This window comes from Poeciliopsis prolifica, unplaced genomic scaffold, assembly GCF_027474105.1.
Source record: "Poeciliopsis prolifica strain line A6 unplaced genomic scaffold, Auburn_PproV2 SCAFFOLD006, whole genome shotgun sequence".
NCBI lineage: Eukaryota > Metazoa > Chordata > Actinopteri > Cyprinodontiformes > Poeciliidae > Poeciliopsis > Poeciliopsis prolifica.
In genome coordinates, this window is record NW_026562381.1 from 10,950,832 (window position 1) to 10,977,741 (window position 26,910).

General features: G+C 37.4%; 1 protein-coding gene across 4 annotated transcripts in view; it reads right to left on the bottom strand.

Annotated features, from left to right (window-relative positions):
* Positions 1-26,910, bottom strand: part of LOC129360439 (ETS-related transcription factor Elf-4-like) — a 58,156-nt gene that overhangs the window by 18,536 nt on the left and 12,710 nt on the right. Inside the window, exon 1 of one of the 4 annotated variants that reach the window (XM_055030664.1) lies at positions 23,302-23,723. The exons of the other annotated variants lie outside the window; for them this stretch is intronic. The gene's annotated coding sequence lies outside the window, so the exon portion shown is untranslated. Of the gene's footprint in view, positions 1-23,301; positions 23,724-26,910 lie in introns of those variants that run through there. 4 annotated transcript variants of the gene reach the window in all.

Consider the following 26,910-nt stretch of genomic DNA (forward strand, 5'->3'; position numbering starts at 1 on the left):
TCAAATAATTATAATTTAAAATACAAAATAATGAAACAGAAAATTCATAAAAACAAGGCAAGTCACACAGGATGCACCAGATATCCCGAGGATTTCCAGTTTTTCTTCTTTTGATGGGTGACACTCGAATTTCTGACTTTTTTCTAGTCAGTGAATGCACCACATTAAGCGCTCTTAGAAAAACTTAAATTTACGTTTGTCTTTACAACCTGTGTGTGACATGGTGAAGCTGCGAGAGAGCGAAAGAGAGCAAGACTTTCAGCAAGTAACAGGAAGGACGAACCGCTGCTCTGGTTTAGCGGATTGAGCTTTAAACCTTCATTAAATCTCAGAATAAATGCAAAGATCTGCCTAAACACAACCTTTTTAGTAATGCTAGTGATGCTACTTGTGTTGATTGCCAATATAAGATGCTACGGAGAGCTCAAAGGTGACCTATTATGCTTCTCTGAATAAGTTCAAGGGCTAAAATTACAGTTTTGCACAAAACCATTCTTATTTTAGTCTGGTCAGTTCTGCCTGTTTTGGGGTGTCTTGTCACTTTAAATCCTAATAAACTGCTGCTGGCCACGCCCCCCAGATCAACGTTTACTTTCGCACATGAAAATAAGTGCAAACAGATGGACAATTTTTCAACGTACGTATTTAAAAAGCAGAAGTGGAGCCTCCTGCACAATCAACAGAAATACAGAAAGTCATTTCTGGGTGGTGAGACCACAACAAAATGTTTGTCTTTTGAAGTGCGTACAGCGGTGAAGCCAGCTGACCAAATGTTCTGGAACTCAGCTTGGGTTGCTAGGTAACGGGCTGGGCTTGGCTGGCGTTGCCAGGTAACGGCATGCCAAAAGACACTGTTATTGCCAAAAACAGGAAGGTTTTCTGTTTTTTTAAAGCAGTAGCTGTGTTTTTAGAAGCAGTTGAGACAAAAACATACAAAATGTGAATTTTCCATAATGTCCCTTTTTAAAATGTAAACTCTGTCAATCTTTTACACAAACTCAGAGCAGGAAGGCTTGAAAATAGATTTTTTTTAAAATTATATATTTCCATTTTACAAAAAAAAGCCCTCGTTTGATTATGACCCCAACTTTCTCTTCCCTCTAATATATTTCAAACTCAGCAACAGGAGACTTTAGAGCTTTGATTTAATCACAGCTGAGTTTTATTTGAGAGCCTGACGGCAAGGCGCTCTGGATCGTACGGCTCAGGTTCTGATGTTCCGATCACGAGAGGGGCGAGGCGGTCCGGGTGAAGCCTCACATGCCAATTAAAGATCGGTGCCCCTCTGTGCCGACCCCCAGGGGAACGGCTCTGATGTCAGACTGCGAGGGAAACTGTGAGCAGAGCTGCCAAACATCAGGTAAGAGCAGCAACGCCTCAACGGGTTTTACTCAAGAAAAAGAAAATTTGGCCATCAAAGAAAAAGGTTTCTTCAGTAGTACCCAGCTCTAACTGAGTGTAAATGCGATGAGGTGTGTCCCAGCAACCCGACAGCCACAGCCGGGTTTGGGAACAAACGGCTAAGCAGCCCCCACCCCGTCGCTGCCCTGCAGCCGAGGTGGATTCGTCAGAGAGCCGTGTTTGGTCGCCCCCCGTTCCTTCCCAGCCGGTCAGTATCCCTGCTTCTCCCACTGCTGCAGGGTGGAGCTTATTTGCTTTGAAATGCCTGTGTAATGGTCAACACTGCATACCAAACGCATTATCACAGGAGCACTTTTGAAGAAAACAAATTTTTTTTATGTTTTTAGTTTCACTGAGAGCGAACAGAGATGTGTGGTTGCTGTGTGCAGAAAGGAGAACAGAGACATGGAAACTGAATCTGAGGGTTTGTGTTTCACTCTGCCAGGCGGAGCGTGCCCACAGCCGCCAGAGCTGCAGGTTTCTGCAGCTGCACATGTGGAGCTCAGAGATCCAGACAACCAACACAAGATGAAACACTGCAGCTGTAAATTAATGTCAAAAACAAAAGGCAAAACAAAGGGGAAAAAACAGAAAAGTGGGTGGACATGTGTCCGCCTTGCTGAATTAGACACATTTGCACCAGATGCTTTACATCGCAACACATTAACTCCTTATCAGATGACAGCAGGAGTTTTATTAAATCAAGATATCAGTTTTTTTCTCTCCTCTGATTATCTTCATGCATCTACAGCTGAATTTATCAGGGAGGGCTTCGTTGATCTCCACGGCCCAGTTGGCAGAGAGGCGGCCATTCGCCAGCCTGCACATCATCCCCGAGCGCATGACAACAGCTGCCTTGTCCAGGCACAGGGGCCGGGTTGTAACTGGACCGGCTACGTCACGAGGAGCGGAGCGGCAGAACAGAGGAGGGAGGGATCCTACAGAGATGTTAGTCAATGCATAATAGTCCGCAGAGCAAATAGACTGGCTCTGGGTGGGGCCCTGTTTTGACAGACTTGAGTATTTTAGTGTGGTTAACGAGGAGGGGTGTCGCGGTGGAGCCTGCAGAGTCCCGTGTCGAAACGCAACCAGACAAAAGCTTGTGTGTATTTTCTTCTATTAATTTATCTGCTTAGCTTGAGCTCTGCTTTGGTTCAAGAAACAGAAATAAATACGATTTTGCTTCTTTTTGTGCTAAATGAAGGAGGGTGAGCCTTGATGCTCCCTGTGAAGTCGGTGATTGTTTTGCCAAAAGCAGCTGCAGGCTGCAGCTGTGGGACTGAAACAATACAGCTTCATTCTGAGGTTAAAAAATGCAAATCTGAGCTGCTGATGACTTGGATAAAAAGTGAATCTTCAAAACTTTATCCAAATAAATGTAAATATTGTTCAGTCTCTTATTGTCCAACACGGATATTCAGTTTTCTGGACTTCATTGTTGAGCCAAAGCCATTTTTTCTCTCTTAGCATCAAACAGAAACAAAAAAATTACTGCAAGTTCCTAAATAGCATAGATGCACTGATGTACTATAAATATCTGTATCGGTTCTGATATATTGATCAGGTATTGGTGGCAATGTGTCTGATCTATTCAGTCTAATTCTATGCTTTGTGATCTGAGTGACATCATGTTTTATTATTTATTTTATGTTATATTTAAAATTTCTAATTGAACTTTCTGAGCCATTTGTTGTTTATTTTTATGTTCAATTTGGCTGAAATACTCCTAATTGTACTGACAGAACAAATTAAAATAGTTTTTCATATTTCAGCAAACATGTGAAGCTAGCGGTGTATTTAAATGTGCTGTATTGGTGAAGAATTGGAAAATAAATGTATAATTCAATATTATCGTGTTTAAAGGCAAAGAAACATTTTAAGTCAATTCAGAAATGTTTTTCTGTATCGGATCGTATCGGCCGATGCTGAACATCCAATATCGGTATCGGAAATGAAAAAAGTGAAAGTCTGGTAGCCTTCCCTTCAATTTGAAAGGCACACAGGATTATCACTAATCTTTATCGTTTCTGACTGAACGCGAAAAAGTGTATCAAGATGCATTATGTTGGTTTGTACATTTAGAAGCCCAAAAAGATGAACATCTGAGCCTTAAAGCACTTAAAATATAGAAAATAAAACTGAAATTTCAGTATTTGAGAAAATCACAGCCCTGGGAATCAGCCCTGACATTTTTCCTGATAAATGAGATTTTTATTAAACAAAAAGATATAATAATACAATTTAAATATATGAGTTTCTCTGACTTACAAACAAAACCAACAGTTATGATAATATTATTGGCTAAAAAGGTCAACGATAGTATAAAACTGGTTCATCTTGGCAACAAAAACCTGCATCAAGGTTTTAAAAAGTTACACTACAGTAATGTAGTGCTGCCCCTCCTCCACCTGTTGCTGTGTGCTGCAGGTGTCCATAGCAACAGACACATCTGACAACTTTTAATGAGGAACGTTCTGTATTTCTGGAGGTTTGGGATGTCAACAACCTGCTGAAACCTGCAAATACTTCAGATCAGCTATAAAAATACTGATAACTGCCTATTTTAAAACATCAAATAAACCTTAATATGGATTAATGTGCCGTATATCTGCTTGCGACACAAGCAGAAATCCATCTATTTTCATGCAGACAACACTGAAAATCCTTGACTATCATTCTGAAACATAAGTCAGTTTGGCTCCAAAACTGGCACCGGCCCTCCAGTTCACCTTCCTGCACAGACTTTACTTTATGTAGAGAGGAGCAACAAATCAGAAACATAATCCAGGCCACGTTTGTGTATCAGAAACAAAGTAAATAAAGGCTGGAAATAACATAGTTTTAACTGCAATAATTAAAATGTTATATTATGATGAATTACTGTCTGTTTTTAGGTAATTTCTAATCAAATACCTTGAAATCATAATATTACACACCGAGGAGGTCACATGCCACTATTCTTAATATAATATTGCAGAAAAAGCTTGAAATAAAATTCAAAATTTTACCAAGTATTTTTTCTAGTTCCTGGTAAAAACAGATTTGAACACTTTAAGATGCAGCAGCTTGTTTTAAAGCAATAATTTCTTAATGTTAATTTTAAATACGTCCCAGTTCCACTGGCAGATTATTTCACTTATACCACTGACAAAATAGCTTATTTTAAGTGAAATAATCTGCTAGTGGAACTAGTAATTTTTTTTCTTCTTCAAGAATTATTTACTTGAACAAGTTCTTACATCTTGCAGAAAAAGGTTTTTAATAGTTCAAATATACAACAAATATAACAAATTATATCTTATTTCAAGAGTACTGACACATTTGCAGCAGAAAATTGACAAAAATAATTGCTAAGATTTGTTGTTTTTGCAGTTTATTATAGGCACACATATTAGATTTGTCGTTTTAATACAGCATATTCACATAATGCTAACATTTTAGCAGATTATATGTTATTTTCCCACAGTTTTCTGTCCATCTAGTACTGTCCTGTATTTGTCCAGCCATCCTGGGTTGAAACAGACTGAGGAACGGTGAGCTGCTTCACCACAACATGGTGACTGCCAATCGCAATAACAGCCAATTAGACGAAGGATTCGTGAACAAATGGTGAATTCCCAGAAGGCCCAACTTCCCCGCTTTGGTCTCCTCAGCTGAGCTCATTGTTGACCATGAAAGGAGGTAATTTAAGCCAATTGAATGTCTATGTAATGACTCACCCTGCATGAGAGGTGAGCAAACACTGAGAGATGCAAGAAAAAAGGGACCAGTCAATGTTTATTTGTAAGCTATCCTCAGCTCAGGTTACAAAATGATAAATAAATAAAGTTTACTCAGGTGGAATATTAATGTCAGCTTCAATATTCCTGGCAGAAACGTACAGAAAACTGAAAAACAGCTGAAACACTGAGGTTTTTTTTTAAAGCAAGACTAAAAACTCCCCAGTTTAGAGTTGCTTTTGAATAATAAAGAAACATTTATCAAAATATGTTATGTGTTTCAGTAGCACTTGATAAAAAGTGAAATTTATTTCTGGTTTTTCAACTGGTGACTGTATGATGTTTTTATGACTTTATTTTTGTCTGCCTTGTTGCTGAAATGTAAAAATAAATTTGATTGATTGATTGATTGATTGATTGATTGATGATTGATGATTGATTGATTGATTGATTGATTGATGATTGATTGATTGATTGATTGATTGATTGATTGATTGATTGTGTACACAAGTACACTGCAAAAACAGCCAATCTTACCAAGCATTTTAGGTTTAGTTTCTATCACAAATATCGTCGTAGGTTTTAAATAAAACTTGCAGATTAACTTATTGTTTTAAGTCAACAATTCCTGAATTTTATGAATGAAAAAACTAGCAACCCCGTTCCAGTTCACCTGAAAACACATCTTGATCAATCGATGGGACCATCACTTTTCATCAATATTAAGTAACTATTAACGTAAAACAAATTCCTGTATCTTGTGAGTTAATACATTTGAAATAAGTCATTTGCACTGGAGACCAAAATACTTGGTGTTTTAGCAATTATATATTGCTGCAGCACATAAAAAGGAGAAGAACTGAATCTGTATTATGAGTGTTTTTATTGTCAAAATTAAATGAGAATAATAATCTCATTGATTCAGCTTTCAAGAATTATTAAGAATAAACCCGTGTGAGATTTTAAGGTTCCACAATATTTGCTCAACAATGTTATTTCACACTAGAAACTAGACCAGGTAAGGTTTTGTGTTTTTGAAGTAGACATAAAACTCATGAATAAAACTGACCAAAACAGAAGATGTGAGCTATATTTAGCACAGAAGAGCTGTAAAAACGTTCTGCGTTATGCTAAAGCTTAGCGATGCGTCCACAGGCCTGACCTCACTGTGTTTGTCAGCATGCTGTTGTTGCAGGACCTTCTGGGTTTCTGTCAAGGAAATGACTCAGTGATACGAGTCTCGAGCTCATTCCTGGAGCCCTGCGATAGCCCACATGCGTATCAGGGGATCCTGATCCTCGTTTCTGGACAGAAGTTTCCTTTTGTTTTAAAAAAGTAAATAAACTTGCCCGTAAACGTGTTACAATAGAGCTTTCTGTGCCAAGAAAGAAAAAAAGTCACCCAAACATCAGGAGTTTGGAAAACCATTACTCAAAAAGGAAGAAAAAACATTTAACAACTAGATTTTTGCTCTACATTTTGTGCCAGAACTATATAAGTATAGTTGCCAACTCAATTAGGGAGTTGCATAAATGCCAGTGAAAAAAAAAAGTGGTTTCCCTGGTTGCTGCACCTCTGTCAGCAGGTCACAAAAACTGTTTGGTACACAGTATTTTTTTCTATGTTCTACATTTTTCTTCCCGCCTGGTATTGCACAGTACGTTATGTCTCAGCACGTTTAAACTCAAAGCCTTTCAGCTGAATAAGAGGAACGCTTTTGCTGCAACCAGTGCAGCAATTAAAATTTCAGAAATGATAAGAGACACTAGCTTACAGCTAGCATTAGAAACTGCAGCTCAGTAATTCTTCAAGCAACACCGACTTCAGTTGTACTGAAACTTCAGACTTGACTTGGGATGCATTCACACCAGACCTGTTTAATCTTCTTTAATAAAACTTTGTCTAGATAGAAAGTTTGTTTTGTTTTTGGTTTGTAGTGCGAATGCTAATCGAGCTCTGATGCAGATCAAGAAAATTTGACTCTGGTACGCTTAAAAATAATAAGTCTTGGTTTGGTTGAAGTGAACTGTGGTGCAGCTTGAATGCATGTGAATGCCAAGCGGACTGGAGGCCACTCCAACAGGAAGCGGACTACAATGCTGGGCATTGTGGGTAAGTACAACCAAAACAAACCTGCGATGCTAACGTTAGCGGGAGAAATGACTCCTGGTCTTGTAGTAAAGACACAAAAGAAATCCTACAACTGCTAAAATCTGATGCCACTCCATTTTTGTTTTCAGAACTTGTACTCAGGGTATTCTTGAGAGGTTTTTGTGTTCAGTACCGCTTGGTGCAGCGCCCCAAGAGGTGGGGAGGGGAATAGGTTTTCTAAAGGGTTCAGTTCGTTTGACACACTTTAGTATAAAAATGCTACAGCAGCCGAAAACTCAACAAATGTTGCCATTTTTGTCCCAAATAGATGAGAGTCTACCAGACTTTCAGGTGTGAAAACGTCTTTAAACTTCAGACCTTTCATCAGGGATTAATTCAAATGAACTGATGTCTGCTGAACTCAACGCTCCCAAGTGGCTATAAACAGCATCAATGGTGAAGCATTGTTCTTATGAGGCACTGAAGGGGGCCTATCAGAAACAGTAGGCGCTTCTTAAAGACACAGAGACTAATTTCAAGGCGTCAGAAACAACTACGATGTGAATTCAAATTTCTTTTAAGTTATTTTTGATGTATGCAGCATTTTCATAACAACTGCAGGTGACATGCTGACTTGATGTGCAATAAATCAATCCTTTAAGTTGAATGCAAACCACAAAGAGATAATTTCAGTCATTAGAGACAAAAGCAGAATTTGGTATTTGACTTTGACCTGGAAGAAGTGCCTATTTGTGAACATCTGTGGCATGCCAGATCTAAACTCAGCCTGAGAGAAAACGTCACCTCGAGCAGAGAGGCTTTAAAGACGAGAAAGGAATTTAATCTCTCCTCCTGAGAGTGTTGTACTTTTCCACTCCGACTCGCTTGTTTATACTGCCTGATGAACTATTTTGGTACAAAAATTAAGCTTTTTATGGGATATAAGACATCAGACATAGCAGAAATTAGTTATTTTCCAGAGACGACTATTTAGAAATGTCTTCAATGACCACATTCCACTTCCTCTTCAGTCAGTGGTGATTCTAGCCAGGTTTTAGGGATGCTTTAGCAAAAAATCTAAAAAATTAAAACAGCTTCAGCATCCCTAAAACTGCTTTAGCACCCCTAAAACTACTTCAGGACCCCTAAAACTACTTCAGGACCCCTAAAACTGCTTTAGCACCCCTAAAACTGCTTTAGCAACCCTAAAACGGCTTTAGCAGCCCTAAAACTGCTTCAGGACCCCTAAAACTGCTTTAGCACCCCTAAAACTACTTTAGGACCCCTAAAACTGCTTTAGCACCCCTAAAACTACTTCAGGACCCCTAAAACTGTTTCAGCACCCATAAAACTGCTTTAGCACCCCTAAAACTGCTTCAGCACCCCTAAAACTGCTTCAGCACCCCTAAAACTGTGTCTCAGCACCCGTGAACAGGATTGTCACCCTGATTCCATGTCCTTAGAAGAAAAAAACGTTTTAAAAAATACAAACGTGAGTAAAAAGACGCTCCATCCTAACCGAACAGTTTCAGTTAGGATGGGTACTGTGTATATTGAAAGACAAAACAATGTGTCCGTCGTGGCGGAGTTTGCTGCTGTGTAATAGACAGAATGGATCAGGAGAGGAACTGAAGACCCGTCAGAACCTAAAGAACCAGAAATCAGCATCTCTTCGTCCTCAATCATCTCCTGAGGCTGACATGGTACAGAACATTTTGCTATGATTGATTCAGTTTCTTATTGTGATTTTAGAGGGCTATTGTGGTTTGATTATTTTCTTAGGATGTTGAGTTTGAACATTTAATTAATCATATCATTAGCCAAAATAAATGACCTGAATCTCTGGAGACACAAGTGGCTCTTTGGTTCACATATTAAAAAATCAAATATTGCTCTGTTGGTGTTTAATTCTTTCTTTAGTGTCTCCATAAAAAAAACACTGACTACACAGGCCCCTGAACCAGCCTCCAAAGAAAACAGTAAAAGCCATTGTTTGTTTTTTAAACAGCTATTTGGGGCCAGACTTGACTCATCAGCACCTCTATTTAGATGCAGCTTGCAATGCAAATTGTTATGCTTAGTTTGACTAGTGACTGTTGTGTTGTTTTGTAATTAATTTTCCAAATCTCTCTAGAGTCACTTAAAAAAGGTAAAACTAAAGAACAGTGCAGAATGTTTGGGTCAGGCTGTTTATTTGTGTTTAGTACTGAAACTATGACAGGCCATCTTCATGAACTGTGAACTGAAATAATTCCTGACTTATAATATCTATTTTTCCATAGATGGACAAACATTCTTGTTTAAAGAAAAAGGCCAAAAGCCACATAACAGTCAGATAAAAGTAATGCAATTTCTAAGCATGATTTTCAAATAAAGTTCAGATTAAGGACTCATTTCCACTAGTCATTAACCTGACTAACCTTTTGCCTTGACAATAAACTGGTTTTAGGTTAATTAATCCTATGAATTTAGTAAAATGTTCTTCAAATACTTCTGAGTAGATTTAATTATGATTTCCAGGGGAGCAGACCCCACGAGGACTGTGTCACTGCACAGCTGCTTGCCTCTCATTAATGTTAGCACATGTTGCCGGTATGATGTCATCTTGAGATTCTCTTTCAAAATGAGTTTATACACTTCAGGAAAAAAATTCAACGTTTCTCAGATTTTGCTCTTTACAAGTATCTGAGTAAAATGAACATTGTTCTTTTATTCTGTGAATTAATGACAAGATGTATCTTAATTTTATTTGTGAATGTAAGCAGTTCAATTTAGAAATGTCTTCTCGTGGGTCTTAGCCCTGCAGGGGGCTAAGCCCCCCTAAAGGTCAGATCCTAGAATTGCCCCTGCCTTTAGTTGCATTTTTGTTAGTTTCCCTCTGATGTTACATTATAAATCCTTCTCCCACGTTCACATATAACTTGAGCAGACTTTCCTTTTTGCTCGGTTTAGGAGAAACGGCGGTCATAAAAAGCTGTGACAAAGCTTAAAACCGAGCAGAAGAGTCACAAACTGACCTGTGAATCTTGCCTCGACAGGAACAGCATCACTGAACTGTGGGCTTCTGCTGCTTCCTGTCTGTTAAACCACAGTCAGAACAAAATTTCTTTCTCTGTGTAACAACGGAAAGTTCTCAACTCCCCCTCCTTCCTTCTCAAACAACAAACCACGACTCTGATAGGTTCAAGCCTTCCAGACATATAGCATTTCCTACATGAATCATATAGCTGCTAGATTTATCTGCAGTGGTGACGTAGAACATGCAAATGGTGGCGCTTTCTTAAAATTAAATGTTTGGTTAAAAGTCACTACATTTGGGTGTAAAATAGCAAAACTTTGATTTGATTTGCAAGAGATGTTGGATTTTAACCTTTTGACAGCAACGTATTCAAAAAGATGTGAACGTTTTTAATTAAAAGACGACATCTGCCCACAGTGATGACACTATGGGTAGAAACTAACAGCGCAGCTAAACCCCAAACCATTTGTACATGCTCACATCCCTAACTTGAGTCAGTTTCATGTGAATTCTGAGAACGAACTGCCAAGTTCCTGTCATCGGGGCTTTCTCGTATGTCAAAATGCGACATAGGTAAACAAAACACAGTTTGTGTACAACAGCTGAAACACTTCCAAGTTCTTCAAAAACTCTAGAAATAAAACTTAAATTGTGGTTTTGAAATGTGCAAAAACCCAACAAATCCTTCAGTTAAAAGAGTCATCGAATTTAGCCGTCGATATGTCCATGTTGTGAAAAACATCAGAGTCAAAACTACCCCCACCAACCTATTTCTGTAATGTGGCAACAGGCCACATGTCACTGATAGGAAGAACCGCGAAAGGTTGTGAAAACGGAACAGGAAATTGCAGAAAAGTCTCAGAAAAGACAACTGTGGTGTTAAAACATCACAGCGTGATGCGCTGCTGCTGCAGCTGCTGCTGTTTCTGATGTCCGCGCGGCTCCTGCACGTTTATCACAGGATCTGGATGTTTTATGTAGGGATTGGAGTGAGGATTATCTGTATGAGTTAGTGCAGATAGACCTCTCTGTTTCCTGATTAACACTTAAGGGAACATCAGCTGAGGTGATGGTAGATCCTTAAAGCTGAAGTAATCTGCAATGAGTGATGCAACATTAAATACAAAAAAACAAGCCAGTTTTGCAACATTGCTTGTTCACCATCGTCTGTCTGATTGGCTAAAAAAAGTTTTTGGTTATCACAGGCTTCATTGTGGAAGAAAAAGGCAAAATATAGTATCAATAATGTGCACTACTACTGTTGCAACTTAAGTTGTCTTTAAAAGCAGGTACGAAATGTTCCCTTCGCCGGGTTCATCTTGATACAAAGTCGTTAAGAAACATCCTGTAGCTGGCACCACACTGTGCCTGAAAATGTTGGGTACAACAAATTGCAAAGATACAAAATGGCAAAGGAGGAAAATTAATTTCAAACACAATTCCCACAAAAAATAGCTGTATTACTCGGGTTAGGTGCTGTTTGTTTTGCCATTTTGGACGTTAATGGTCCATTAAATTAGCCATCAGTTTGTATCCACCAGAGGATCTTCTGTACCAATTTTAATTGTAATTTAGAATAAATTACAATTGTAATTAATTGTAAGTAATTAGCAGTGTGGCTTCTACTCTTTGGTAAAAATAAGCAGTTAACCCAGGTACAGTTGGTTTAATCATATTTTAAAAGAATCAAAACTGAAAACACTTTAATGAAGTAAAACAAACAGATCTGCCATTATTAGTATAGGCGGCTACAGTTGAGTTAAATCAACATAAGGGGCAAAATAGTAATATATAAAAGATATTTCTCCTGACCCACATTTTTTTCTTCCGTTTTTTCCCTCTCGTCTCTCTAAACATCAGCATATTAGTTTCTACAACACATTTCAGTTGTCACTGAAAGTTGATTCATTTGGTTAAATGTGCCAATTGGTTTGAAGAGTTTTCATCAATAATACCTACATATTGTGTCCACTAATCTTTGGTGTTACTATTTCATCCCTTCATTTAAAACTCTTTCAACCATTTTGTTTCAATTTACTTAACTCGTACATTGGTGTATTTTTCTTATGCTTTGGTATTTCCACGAATTGGACGTAAATGAGCCTTAAAAATTATCAAAACTTATTTGTAACAAAATTCAGCAATGCGATATCAAATGAAAACTTTGCATTTCGCTCCATTCCCGAATATTTCTGCTGTGATCCCACATCTGAACCACTTGACTCTTGGAAATATGAACGATTATAACTCTACATCAAACCAAAATGACAGGAAGTGACCCATCGCTGGTTAAAACCATTACTGGGAATCGACATGTCTTTACAGAAGACGTAGAAACAAAATATCTCCAAGCCAATCAGTAGAAAAAAGAAAATAAAAAGCTTAGTTTTGTATCAGAAAGGTATTACTCCAAACATAATAGCATTGCCTCAGCTCAGTTACAGACTTTCTTTTTGCATTATTCATCTTGAAAGGTAGCATGTTTGATAGCATCTACATTGCTAGTCACTCCATTTTTACAAGTGAATAAAAAACATGCAAGTCAGTACATGAGTGTTGGTTGCTTCTTACTGCCCAGCTTACACTCTCTTCCGTCTGCTGTAGTTTGGCTGTCGAGTGGCAACTACCAGAGGCTTAAAGAGGCGGGAAATTCTCAGTTTCCCTTAGAAAAATTTAAAATTAAAGATAAAAACAGACGAAAACATATTTTTTTTTTCAGTCTCATATTAGATCAGTGACAACTGGAGCTCAAAGTGTTTACATTCATACCGATACCAACGTGTTACAGCACAGGGCAACGGCCCAGTGCTGGGAAGAGAGGATACAATACCCAGAAAAATACCTGCAGCCCGCTCCAAACCTGAACTTATGGTTTAATACATCAAAATCTGAACTACAACACAATAGCTTGTTACCTTCAAGGGACAGAAATCAATTTGTAGTTTGTCTACAGTTTGAACCTTGCCAGGACAATTTCCATACGATGATTTGTTTACAGTACACATTGAGGTACGGGCTCAGATGGAGCGCAGGAGTCTCAGTGCTCCAAGTCGGAGTGGAGGCTGGATAGGGGACCCGGCTGCGCATACCAAACAGGTCTGGACACACACAGGCGCATGTGTCCTCCCACCGTCAGGTATGCAGAAATATCTAATAGGGAACACACCTTGGGATGGAGCAGAGCGTGAGCAGGCAGGGAAACAATAATGATTTCTGTTTTATGTGACAAGCTTTTCTTACAATAGCAGCCTGGCATTCTGGAAACGACTGCTGCTCTTCCCCACAAGGATGAAGGAGGTAAACTGAGCCGCAACGATATTTACATGTCTGGAAGTCAGACCACATTTGGGTTGCAAGTTGTAAAAACCTGAGAAATTTGCCAATTAATGAGCAATATACATGTATGTTGTCAATACAAAGCCATTATGTATCATAATAACAATGGACATAAAACAGTGAAATATTTTTTTTTATCTTAACAGCCATATAATGTCATAATTTTTTGTCTTACTTGCGTAAATACTGTAAAATGCATTTTTACTGAAGGTCATCAGACACTCAGTATCTCACTCTGGCCAGGACTAGTTGAAAAGTTAAACAGCGGTTTACACCTTTTGCAGAGCTGTTCTTAAAACGTCTGCAGCTCATGTTTCAGTTTAAGAACTTATAATAAGTTAATCAGCACTTCCCATCTGATCACTGGTGAAGCCTCACAGGTAGGCCCACTCGCTCTGAGACAGCCCAGCTCCCCTCCAAGACTTAAGTCTTATCTGATTTCACACAATTGGATACTGGGTCAGTGTGGTGTCCGGTGTCACTCTCCAACATTTCTATCTAATCTTGATGCCAGTAAATGTGGCCCGTTCCAGGATCTGAGCACAGAAGTGCGGAGTCACTGCATTTGAGATACCAGATGCATATTTTAAAACACAAGCAGAGGAAAAACTTGCACAGCAATGTGACTGAAACTAATGACCGTGAGGGTTGCATTCTTTATGGATTACGATGTTATTTCTAATTCAGGCACTCAAGTCTGATTTAAAGCTGAAGTAAGTAGCTTTTATGAAACTGTATTTTTTACATATTTGTTCAAACTGTCACTGTTTGAACAAATATGTAAAAAATATTTGTGGAATATAATAATAATAGAATATGTGAAAAAAAAATTCCTCTCCCAGTGCTAACTAGGAACAACCAATCGAGCCCAGAGACAAGTCTTAGTGCTGTCAATCACAATCTCATGTGACGCTGCAGCTAGCATAACATGTTGTGAATGCTAAGCTAGTCAGCATGGCCACCAATGATGTGAGATAAATGCTTTTCTGGTAGCAGTAAGTTGTTTCTCCACCATTAGCACCTTTAGCAGCAAGTACATGAGATTGATTGGTTGCGCAAAGATCCTCCTCTGGGCTCTGATTGGTTGTTTTTGGTCGGGAGCAGTGCATTTCTTCACATGACAAGAGCAGCTCAGAGGAGAAGTGGAGGAGATCGATCTTTTCACAGATTATCTGTTTGATAACAAACTGTCATAACATTCTTTGAAAAAGTTACATATTGCAGCTTTAAATGTTTTCTCAAATTTGGTCTGTAGGCCAACAAATTTAATCCCGCACACATCAAACAATGGCTTATGTTACTTATATGGAGAAGTGTTTGAGACGTGAGCAGGAAGCAGAAGGACAGTCTGCCTGAGTCGGTCAATATTTGAGAAAGCTTTATGAAATATTCTTTTTTATGATCGCCAGCCGATGAGGAAGGTGCAGCATGGGTGCAGGAGAGGAGGACAATAAACTACCTGTTTAGACACAGAAGTGGTGAGCGGGCTTCATATAACAACATATTTACACTGCAGTATTGTTCCACCATATTAAGGATGTACAGTAATTACACGAGAAGCAGGCAAAAGATAAGAACATGAGTTCAACCAAATGTGACAGTTTTCAGGAAGACGGACGTAAGGATTCAGTTTATCCTTTGGTGCTACTTTGAATAAAGAGGCCCGACAGTCGGTCTCCAGAGGGGCTGAGGTTGTGTTATCCTGATGAGAATCACAATGCAAAAACGCAAAGGTAAACAGGGAGTGGCTGTTGCTTGGGAACACAGAGGGAGAGGGCTGTAAAGCAGGTCCTGCAGTACGGCAAAGAGAAAGCAGGTGGGCCTCAAACTGCTTCTACCAGTACAGAAAATCCCAGTAACCAACACAAAAACTCATTTTTCATTTTTAAGCAATTAGAGGAAAACCTGAAACTGCTGCTGCGGTAGTTTACTAACAACGTGTTGCTAGGTAACCACAGAGTGAGTGAGTTGCTAGGTAACCACAGAGTGAGTGAGTTCATTAATTCCACCAACTTTGATTGGCTGGCTGTGAGACGTGGAGCAGATGAAGCCTTTCCTCCAAGGCCTACATGCTGTGCAGCTCTCAATCAGAGTTCAGTGAATATTGTATATATTGAATATACCATCAGATCTATAATTTATCTCTACTGATCATGTGTCTTATCACAATATATACCATTATTGATTTATTGTCCAGCTTTACTTTCAAATAAAAAACAAACAAGTTTGTCAATTTGGAATATTGTTGGTCATGAAAAACATTGACAGTCATCATTTGGAAAGAAAAGATAATGCTGTTTAAAAGCCACGCATCTTAAACTGGTGTCACTCTATAAAAAGCACACCATGCTAAACACTTCAACCAAATTTGGTTTATCTACATTTTTTTATGTAGCCTATGTGTGAAAGCCAACATAACTATAAAAAACTTGTATTTTTTTTTTTTTAAATACAAAAATAAGTAAATTGTTAATAGCACGGAACTGTATTTCTACTAAGTCAGAAGCTAAAATAAAATGCTATTCTACATCCAACTTATCCTTTCTCAGGAATATTGTAAAAGAAAACATCAGTTCTGCAGAATGTAAATAAATATAGGACAGTTTGCAGCTTGTACAATTTGTATGTCGCATTGTTTTTATGTGCATTTTCCTGAAAAAATTACTGCAGCATGCAAAAGAGACTCACTTAAAATGCAGCGTGAAAGCAGTGCAATTTCTGATATAGGAGTTATTTAAAGCCATTGTGTTCATGCATTCACATCAAAAAGAACTGTCCTCTTTAAATATTACTGCAGAGAAACGTCAAACTAAATAAAACATTTACAAGTCACCCACATCGTTATAGTTTTAGAGGCAAGTCTTATGAAAAAATGTGTAGTTAAAGTTGAGCGTAAAGATAAACATTTAATTGATAAATACACAGTTTGGAGCCATGAACATGGCAGGTTTTCCATATGAGAATCTGCTGCTGATGCTTGCAGACAGACATCACTGCAGCTGGATGTCTGGGACAAGAATGTCTGGAAAACATGTGGGAAATCAATTTTCCTCTGTGCTTAGATCAAAACAGATCGTTCTGTACCACACATTGTTTAAATCAGCACAAGATAAAACCTATTTCAGTCCTAATAAGTCAGTTTTATGTTCACACACACATCTCGCACACGGGAGTGGATTTCTGCATGACGTCACCTCATGCAGGGTGGAACCACATAATTGGAAAGAACAACACTGCACCATGGATGTGTTTTCAGGCCACTTCAGAAAAGCAAGCATAAAGGTATAAATACATCATATTTCTACACCCAATGCAGTAGCAAATGACTCGCTTGAAGACAGAGTTGAACAAAGATCTGTAAAGGAAATTTTTATGATGCTCTGCATGTTGCTTTGATCTGGGATGAAATAAACCTGCCTTCACCCACGCAAATGCTGCAAGCAAATCATAGTGGATAAACATATACGACCTCCAGGTTGATGACGTATAAAATTAAAAAGGTATGAAAAACTGTCTGTTTTGTGGTTTTTATTGTCTTGTTTGCACCTCACCTAAGAAGAAAACTTTTTATTTTTCAGCCTAGGATCCTTCACTTGTCTGAAACATTATTCTGAGTAAATGCCTTTGATTAAAACTAAGATTATACAATACCCAATTTAAAGTTTCACATAACTACCTCAATACCCTTTGCTCTCACAGAAGCATTACATAACCACAAAAAGTCATAAAAAGGTGTGTCACAATGTCCCATATATCTCATTTATGGGCATTTTGACCCTCTTTTTTTAATCTAAAATCACAAAACCTTTCTCTGAGTTTCAGCCTGACCGATGTACCCAGATGAAAAAACCCAACAGGTGCAGCAAACAAGCTTAATTTTTAGTTACTGATGGCTTTATATTAATCTTTATCTAAACATCTTCACTAGCAAAAGTGAAAATTTGAGACAGATAAAGAAAGAAGTTAATGATCTGTACTAGAATAAGGTCAGTATACTTTAGGAATAAAGAAAAGAGTCTGCTTTTATTACAGTAGAAATAGAGATGTGGCCCATCTATAAAATCTAATATAAACATCACGCTTGATAATGAGGTAATTCCTAGAGTGGATATATCTATACATAGATCTGTAATCTTTAAATTAAAGTTCTCTGTTTAATATAGAGAGTACTCCATTGCTCAATCAATTTAATTTATATTTAGGAGAACTGCAAGTTGTTGTCACAATAACAACTCCAAGAGTTAAACAGAGAAGCAAAAAAGATTTATTTTATTCACTTTTATCACTTTAAACATGATTTGGAAATGCCAGCAGCCTGTTGGGAGTTTCTCACATTTTACAACCCAACAGATCAACATAGAGGCTGCTGTAATAGCTAGCAATGCTAACAGCGCTAGCAATGCTAACAGCGCTAGCTATGCTAATCGCTAAACGTTTTTTAAAACCGGTTATAAGCTTCAGCATCATATATTGGCTCCCTTTTTTGACAAAATAATCTTAGTCAAATTATATTGAGGTTTTTGTCAGACCTTTTATAATGAATAGTTATGTTTTCTTTGTGCGCCACACATCCCTCCATTTTAGCACTAATTTTATTGATTTAACAGCTTTACAGGATAATGTTAAAGTAGACACAAAACCATTGTATTGCTTTTGTGTCACCCTATCAAAGGTATAAATTCCACAATAAATACATTTCCTAATACAAATTTTCGGTGTTTAAAAATAACTGTATTGACCTCTAACAAAATTAAGAACATAGAAAAACTGTAACAACAGGATAAATCTCAGCCTTCTATCCTTATTCAGTTCAGATTCATTGAAGATGGAGGAAGAAAACAATATAGACAGCCATTAAAATTCTGAAGGGAAAGATTTAAGAAGTGAATCATGGACTAAAATCTAAATACTCTGCATATCTCAGGTTTGTCTGTCTTCATAAAGCATTCCTCAGATTTGATGATCACAGCTGTGTATTACTGAAAAAAAGGCCAGCCAGTCCCAGCATGCTCCAAATATGAGAGGGTTGCAACACGGAGACACCATTGCTCAATCAATTTAGTTTTATTTATCAAGGGAGGGCTTCTCTCAGTACCGACTGCTAAAATGCACAACTGGATACAGAATGTGCCTTGCTCAGAGGCACAGTAGCTGCTAAAGCAGAAGAGAAAGTTAAACATTAACTTTCCCCACCCAGATTTAAAAAAAAAAAAAACAGGAATTAAACTTCCCATTACAAGTTCTCCAACTGTTCGGCCAAAATCCATTTCAGGCAGAGAGTACAACTTCTAAAGAGGCATGCAAAACAGAGTTACACTTTCTCATGTTAATATTTTCCATATACGTTGACCAAAAAATAAGGTACTCTAGGGAAATAAAGCAGTTTCACTATGAGTCTGATGGTTTCTTGGAGCCTCCTCAATTACAGGGCTGATGTGCTGGACCTGCAGGTCACCTGACAGCAAGTAAGAGATTTTCAAAACTTGTAAAACTGGCCATAAACAACCTATTATGGCTCTACAGACTTCACCAGAGTGGAAATGAGTTATTGCGGTAGTTTTATTTAGCTGATCAGCCTAAGGCAAATATAAGCAAAAGCATGAAAACGTCTCGTCTCCAACTCAATATTCTAAATTAATGGATGTTATAATGACACTAAAAGCCCAACATGGCAACACGTCGGGTTGGGTGGCAGCTAATAACATCAGAGGTTTCGAAACGTTGTGGGAAAATACTCTCACAGATTGTTTCCACTCCTTTTAACAAGTTCTCAGTAAAAGTGACCAGATTTTCTAAGAATTTGCAGTCTACACAGAATAAAAGCAGAGCTGCCCCTCCCCTACCTGTTGCTGCACACGCCTACTCACTTTCAATAAAGATAAATTCACAGTTCAAGATGTAAGCTTTAAAAGAGCATCATCATCTACCATTATTTTGAAGTGAAACTCAAAATGAAATAGCCTAATGTTCTCTGAAATACGGTTTCTACAGATTTGATGCAAAGATTAGGAGTCCCTCCCCCACATGTTGCTTAACACAGCCAGTCAACTGAACAAATGCAACACTCTCAGATGACTAGCTATTAATATATCACCATGTTTCTCTATAAAAAGAAAAACATTCTGCACAATAAACATATTTACCAACCTCTAAATTTAGATGTTTATAAAATTTTTAAAAGTTTGTGTATAAAACGTACGCGTTGCTTTACGAGTAATTCTCCCTTTTCTGTATTACATAAAAGTATATTTTAAGTGAATACAACGGTAGTATTCTCATAAATTATAGCTTATTTCACCAGGCAAATCAAGAAATTTCCAGAGAGCTTGAGGTCCTCCAAACTATCAACCTAAAATCTCCTCATGACATTATTTCTAATGTGGCAGAACGAGGCGGCTCAGATTTATTTCATGCCTTAAAGGGATAATGAGGGACGATGAGTTCCTGTTAAAATCTAAGTGGGTAACTGCAGTAGATAATTATCTTCATTTAGTATAAATACAGACTAATCGATGCCAGAACCTAATAGCTTGTCCAAGCAGGTGAACGTCTACGGTCTTAAAACGGCTTTAAACCTTCGCACAGTCGTTGCTGTAGGATTGGGGCATTTATTTAGATTTTTACAGTGAAACCAGTGATTATTTTCACAGGAAACAGAGGTTAGAGTCATTGTGCCACCAATGGACTTCCTGTTAGATTCTAAAAGTAAAGTAGTGGAAAAGTCAATAATGTAGCATTCATTTAAAATCAATCATTTTTACGTTACCTTCATTCATTATGAGACAGTTACTCTAAAACAGTCAAACCAGGCTAAACATTGTTTCTTTATTTTAAATTAATTTTTTAATACACCAGTAACAGTAGTATCAAAGTCAGGTTAAGCTATGTTTGTATAGGATGAAACATTAGTTTCTTCAGCAGATCATTTTTTATTGTTGATGTCTTACTTCCAAAATTTTCTGTCAACTTTTAATATTTAAAAAAAGAAAAACATGGTGGGGAACTGGTGGACTGGCATAGCGAACCCTACCACCAGGATTAGCTAGATTTTTGGAGGAAACCCTAAAATACTACAGACTTCAGAAGTACTTCTCTGTGTACTTCAGAAAATTAAATAAAAATATAAAAACATTTTTATGTAATTTGGCACTACAAAGACAAAAATTTATTTAATTTGACTAAGAAAATAATATTTTAGCACACAACTGTTGTCTTGACGTTCTATTTAAGTGGTCCTCTGGAGTCTTGAGGGCCACATAAATAGCTTTGGCGGGCCGGATCTGGCCCACGGGCCTCCAGTTTGATACGTCCCATTTTAGAGCACATTCAGTAAGTGTTTCACAGAGGACGCTCATTGGTGCTGCACAACTCAATACCTCCATTTCTATGAATAAAAACCTGGTTTCCATATAAATGTCTGAATGGACAAATTATTGAAATGTTCTGAAAACAGCATTTATAATGTAGAAGTAGACGTTTTTTGAGTCCAACGAACATTTATTTGGTTGGACTTAAATGAAGACACCAGGTGCATTATCTACTACAGGTAAGATACTTATAAGCTTCTAACAGAACCTGTTTTAAAACACATGCAATCAAGGCTTATTTACATATTTCTTACAGGTTGGATGTATAGTTTGCATGCATTTATCACAGCTGATGTTTGTCCCACCAGAACACAAACACTGTTTATTCTTTTCAGAGTTTCTGCCTGGAACATAAAACACAATAATCCCTCCATTTTTACATATCTCAAAACACTGAAACTGTAGTAACGCAGCAAAACCCGCCTCCTCTCGTCCTCATCACGGACCTCCTCTTGCAACGTCCCGATCCTCTTGCTCAAGCCCCAATGATCTAATTACAGACTAAACTTGTTGACTTTGTAAAGAAAGAAGAGCCAACCTGAAGCTACCATCCTGTCCCCTGTCCCACTTCTTTCTGCTCCTTATCAGCCCCCAAATGAGATTCACACAGTGTCGCAAAACAGCAGCTAGTCTGAGGTGATACTGTGAGGCACGAAGGCCTCATTTACAATACAAATCAGGGTGGGAAAAGAGGAGAAATGTAGGACAAATGCAAAGTCAGACCAGGTCAACAACAGAGTCATTCACACACAAATGCTAAAGGGTGTGAGAATAAATATGCAGAATAAATACTTTTTCTCTTTCCTAGTTGAAAAAGCCCTGAGCTGCAGAAAAACAAGTACAGCTCTGGAAAAAATAAAAAGACCACTGCACTGAAATCCTCCTGGTTATTCCACCAAATACTGATTTCTGAACTCTTCCTGAGTTAAAACATTAGCATCGCTGTTTCTAAATGAACATTAACTTGTTTTCTTTTTGTTATTTTGACCGTTTCTCATCTTCTGCATATAAATACAAACATTTTGCTTGTAATTTCAGACATGTTGTCAGTAGTTCATGGAATAAAAGAACGATGTTCATTTTACTCAGATATACACCTGTAAAAAGTAAAATCAGAGAAACTGATCATTTTAAGTGGCCTCTTATATTTTTTCCAGAGGTGTATTTCAGCAAACATTTTCATAAAAATGATAAAGAATAATAATAAAATCTTTTCAGCTTTTTTCAATATGTTTAACCAAAGTTGAGCAGCTTCATCTCCAACTGAATTGGGTGTGAATGCATCTCAGGCTGCAAGCACGTTTATGCACTACTCCAGCATGCACACTGTGTTTTTTTGTGGTCCCCTAAGTGCAGACTGGGTTTCTGGTGAAACAGGAAGCAAGCTTTTATCTCTGCTGCTCGGAGCAACTTTTAGAAACAGCTTCTCAAAAACGTTAAGCAGAATCATTTGTTTCAAAGGGGGGTAAATGTAAAAAAAAAAAAAAAAACACAGATCAGGAGGAGGTCATACAGAAAAGAGGAAGCAAACGACTAAAGTTTAAACTTTCCAGTGAGCACAAAAAGACATCCTTCCACGTTACAAGAAGAGTGACATTCTGTTCTGGTGAACTTAAGATGTGATGCATGAAGCAGTGCATGACCGGCTTTACACATAACGAACTGATGGAGGCGAAAACACAAAAGCCTCTTTTTTACGTCCACCTAAAGGACAGTTTAGTCAGTAATTACTGATTAACACACCATGAAAAATAGATGTGGGTTTGGTCCAGGGGCTTGCAAAACTCTGTTCCCGCCCTTGCTTCTACACCCCTTATAAGGCAACAATTTGTAAAAGAAATGCAAGAGACAAGCATATCAGTTAAAGATCGCTGAGAGAGTTTCTGAAAACAATGTGCAAACACAAATAAAAAAAAAAATCAAGTTTGTAACCCTTTTTTGAGTTAAAGTTCAAAAACACAGTTTCTATAAAGCAGCTTAGGTTTAATGTAAACCACATTGATCATAAAACAGTGAAATTCGTTTCACTTTTTCCATGATTAAGATGTGAAACAGAAGTAAGCGTGGAAAAAATGAGAGGTTCTTCAGTTGAACTGGAATAACTTGTTAAAGCTCCTGAGAGACCTGTGACAGGACAAGGTGTGTAACTGAAAAATGTTGTAAAGTCATTTGTCAAATTAACTTCTTTTCTGCTTTGAATGGGACTGTTACCAAATATTCACCCAATTTAAACCCAAATATGACAAACAAATGTTAAATTTACAAAAATGTTGATCAATTTCTGAAGATTGGCTTCAAACATCACGACCAAAACGGCTTCAACTATCGGACTAAGCAAAAGTTCACATGACAGTTGTTCATAACTGACCTCAAAGACACTGGATTCGGATGACAGGATCCATTATAGCGATCGAACAAGAGTCGATCGCACCGACCATTGGAAAAAAAAAAGAGACAACAAGAAGGTGAAACTGGGAATAATCCAAGACGTATTCAGATGAGGAGGAAAGGTGCCTAAAGCCGTGAAGTGGCCAGACCCACACCTCTTCCTCACACTGACAAAACAAAAAAATTACACAGGAGGGGGGAAAAACACGACAATGCAATGGCTGCTGTTTGAAACAGGAAAAAAAGCAGAAGTGTAGTGAAGCAACTTGTCCTCTCCCTATGAGTCACGCAGGGCGGTCGCCATTGGTAGAGACGGCCTGAGGCGCAGGGCCTTCACCTGGCCAATCAGCAAGGAGCATGCAAATGGTTTCAGGTGAGTTGTGCTTGATGGCGGGGATTGGATGAGGGCTGAGGGGGGAGGGAAGAGCAGAAACGACAAACATGGAGGCCACACCTAGAACGGGCTGAAAGACGATCGACGGGTTCCTCCAGCAGAGGCAGAGGAGTACTGGAGGTGTAAGTAAACAATCAGACAGGTATGCCGTGACTTTAGACTTTGACCAAACAATAAGGGCAAAGCAGGTGATTAAAATCAGCATGAGAGAGATAAATGCTTTCTCCCTTTACGATATGAAAAAGACATTCTGAGCAATTAAATGAGTCAGTTTGGTGATGTAGTTTTATTATGCACCCATTTTCCAAAGATATATTTTCTATGGGCCAGCTTACTATTAAAGTTGATAAAATTAACTAAAACTACAGAAATAACAAAAACTGAAAATATTTTTGTCTAAGTTGCACTGTGTAGAGTTTATAAAAATATATTTTTGTACATAGTTTGACAGTTTGGTGTGAGATAGATAATCTGTGATAAAATTGATCTCCCAGTGCAAGAAACAACCAGTCAGAGCGAGGAGGCGGGTCTTAGCGCTGCCAATCACAATCTAATGTGGTGCTGCTCGTCTCCTCGCCAATTTTTTTTTTTGTTGGATTACAAGCATCTCTGTTGCTCTCAGAGTTTCACTAGCGGAGCAGATTTATTCCAAAAGGATAGGTTTATAATTTATACCTCTTTGAATTCTGCATCCAAAAATGAACCAAAGTGTGAAAAAACTAAAACTACTACACCTAATAGAAACTAAACAAAAAAAAAAGTTATAAAAATTTGAAAACTAACTAATTAAAACTAACTGATTTACCAGAAACTATTATAATCCTGTTTTTATCCACACAAAAACATTAAAGTGTCCCAGAATGCTGTTTGTTATTCCTCCAGACATGTAGGTGGACATGGATTATGAGTGATGCACAAAAATATTCCAGATTAGGGGTAAAACAAAACAAAAAAACTGGACTGGAGAACAAAAAAGATCATGTTTCATGTCAAATAGACCAAATTCTCTTTACTGCCTGAATATTTCGCTGAAACTGAGACTCAGACGTCAGGCAACATTTGGACAATTTATTTTTGCGAATCCTTTTTCTTCCTCATTCTTATGTCCAATTCGAACATCTTTATGCCAGAATACTTGATTTGCAGATTGATTGGTATTAACCTGCAGCTGAACCTCATAAAGTAGCAAGCAATTTTATATCTACTGAAAACTGTAATAATTTACATATTTTCCTGATAGTTTAAAGCATTTTGCTTTCATGCAATAACAACAAACTGTGAAAATATGTAAAAACTGAAACACTTGACAGACAGAGGAGGAGCAAACTGTCTCTCTTCCCCACGTTTACCAAAACAAATTTTCATATTTGATCTATAAAACATTCAGAAATGTGATCAGAAAGAAAAAAGAAAATTGCTTCTATTATATTGTGTTAAAGTTAACATAGTAGAAGATAATGAAAATAATCTTTCATCAGAAATGAACTTAAGCAAACAGGAAGTGGTGATCTTGTGGTCAGTGTGCTGAGCGCTCTCTGCATCTTCACACGGCAAGAACAAACTATATTTAACAGAATCAGAAGTGAAGTATTTATATAACGGCATTACACCTAATTTGGTAAAGTGGAGAAAGAACAGACAACTCGACTTTTAAAGAGAAACTAACATATCGAACACCTCAACTCTCACTGCAGCTATTGATTATTTCATTGATTTTCCTGCCGATTAAACGGATAAAAACATTGGAACAATTTGCAATATTTTATTTAAGCCTTTTTTAAACAAAGTAAGAAACATTTTAAAGCCTAATTCCTTTTTTAAATAAGTAAACAAATATTTCATTGCCTTAATTAATGATCATTTTGTAGCAAAAAACATATTTCTAACATCAACGTGTGAAAAGCTCAGACCTTTCTGCTCCACTTGACATCAACGCAGCTAATTGATGCATTGATGCATCAATCAGCTGCTGCAAAAATAATCTCTTGATTTTTTTGGATTAACTGATTAATAATTATATAGAAAAAGGCGATCAGTAGGAGATTTTATTTTATTTTTTACATAATTTCAACCATGTGAAGCTGAAAGCCACTTGAGGAGTTAGAAGCTGTACAGAATTTATTTTTTGTCATAAATGCAAAATGTTTGGGGGGTTTTGCCCAGTTTTGACTTGATTACAGCTCTGATCTGAGTGTGTTGGTCTTTCAGTAAATAGCATCATCATATTTAAGAAATACAGAGAAGTCAAAGCAAAATGTCTTGATTATGTTTAAAAGCCATTTAGATATTTACAGGCATATCAATTTTAAGCAGTTTGAAAAGTATGGATGATTTTTTATTTTACATTGTGACTGCATTTTCAAAGGGATTATTGATCCATCTGTTATCCATATATGTAATAATTGTCGTAGGTGATTCATTTGCTACATTAATGATTGTTTTGATATGTTTACGGTATGTTATTCTGATCTACCAGCCACACCACAATCAGGTGAAATATTACAAAAAAGCCAACATTTAAAACATCCACAGTGAAAAACATAAAATCTCACCAAGTGTTTTGGTCTAATTTTCAGTCTAAATATATAAGTACACTTGAAATAAGTCAAAACTAACTTCCAAGAGCCTTTTTAGGAAAATATAAGAGCTTGTTTTAAGTCAATAATTCCCAAATATTGATTAAAGAAGAAGTTCTAGTTTCACTGACAGATTATTTCACCACATAATCACTCATTGATTTAAAACAAGCTCTTATATTTTGCCAAAAAGATACTTGAAAGTTAGTTTTGTCTTATTTCAAATGTACGAAGATGTTTGCAGTAGAAACTAGAATAAAATTATACAGTGTGGAGAGTGAAAAAAAGAATATTAATAATGCCAAATTCATTCACTCATTTGGTTTGTTTCGTTTTTTTAAATTTGTAAGTGGAAATATTTGTGTTGGATGAATAAAGAAACACGCAAAGGAAAAAAATTCCTCAGACATCAAGAATATTTTTGGAAACTATGCAAAAGCAGCAGAACATTATTAAGACTTAATAGCCTCATGGTCAGTAGTTTGCACACACACTAAACCAAATCTGGAGTAAACTCCCACATTTTTTTCATAATTAAAAAAAAAAACACACAACAGAAAAATGACTCTTTATCTGCCACAGATTTACAACCCTTCCAAGTTATCCTTTGTAATCCCCC